The following is a 792-nucleotide window of genomic DNA, read 5'->3' on the forward strand; positions in this document are numbered from 1 at the left end:
ACATGTTTGCACATCAGAAGGTTTTCTTCTTGAAAATACTGAATGACAGCACATAGGCTGTTAAATTTTTCTCCCACCAAACCTGTACCTTGGGGCTTTAAAGAGTCAGCGCGTAACCACCTTTCTGTCGGAGATGGGACTTCTGAAGGTCTGGCATTAATATTCTACAAATCATTACCATGATAAAAATGAGTTGCTTTATTGAACGTTGCAAGTCTGGCCTCATGACTGCTGGGTACTAATTAAAAACCCTCAAGTTCTATGTATGTATTTGATGGGCTGTTGGTAAAATCTGATATGGAATCTTCAGAAATTCTTCTTCAGGGAAGCCGGAGGAGCCCAAGACTTTCTTGCTGATCTCCCGTGAAACAGCAATTAACATTCAGCCGCAACAAAAAAGGGAATGGGTGTGGTTCAGTGGAAGAACATCTGCTTGGCACGCAGAAGGTCCCAGGTTCAATCCCTGGCATTTCCAGTTAAAGGGAGCATGTAGTACTGGGTGATATGAAATCAAGGAACCAAGACAAGCCTTTGATTCAAATGCCATATCATTCCCTCCAGCCATATTATTCGCATTACTCTTCCAAAGTTCATAGATGAAAACAAGGACATGCATGGAACAGTCCAATTCTCCTAGCTGGGAACACTTCATCAACCCAACATTCTCCACAATTAAATATTGCTGAAGGCTCTTCAATACCTGGCAAGATGCTATATCCATTGATGTGGCAATAACCCTGTCCTCCGCTGATTTAAAAGCTAATCTTTTGATTAAAGATCTATTAGAAAAAC

The 792-nt window shown here is 41.2% G+C and overlaps 1 non-coding gene across 1 annotated transcript; it reads left to right on the forward strand.

The window, feature by feature from the left end:
• Nucleotides 1–400: 400 nt before the first annotated feature.
• On the forward strand, nucleotides 401–475 carry TRNAA-GGC (transfer RNA alanine (anticodon GGC)). The gene has a single exon. It is a non-coding gene; the product is annotated as a tRNA-Ala (tRNA).
• The last annotated feature ends 317 nt before the right edge of the window (nucleotides 476–792 follow it).

The sequence above is a fragment of the Paroedura picta genome, chromosome 13 (genome assembly GCF_049243985.1).
Source record: "Paroedura picta isolate Pp20150507F chromosome 13, Ppicta_v3.0, whole genome shotgun sequence".
Taxonomy (NCBI): domain Eukaryota; kingdom Metazoa; phylum Chordata; class Lepidosauria; order Squamata; family Gekkonidae; genus Paroedura; species Paroedura picta.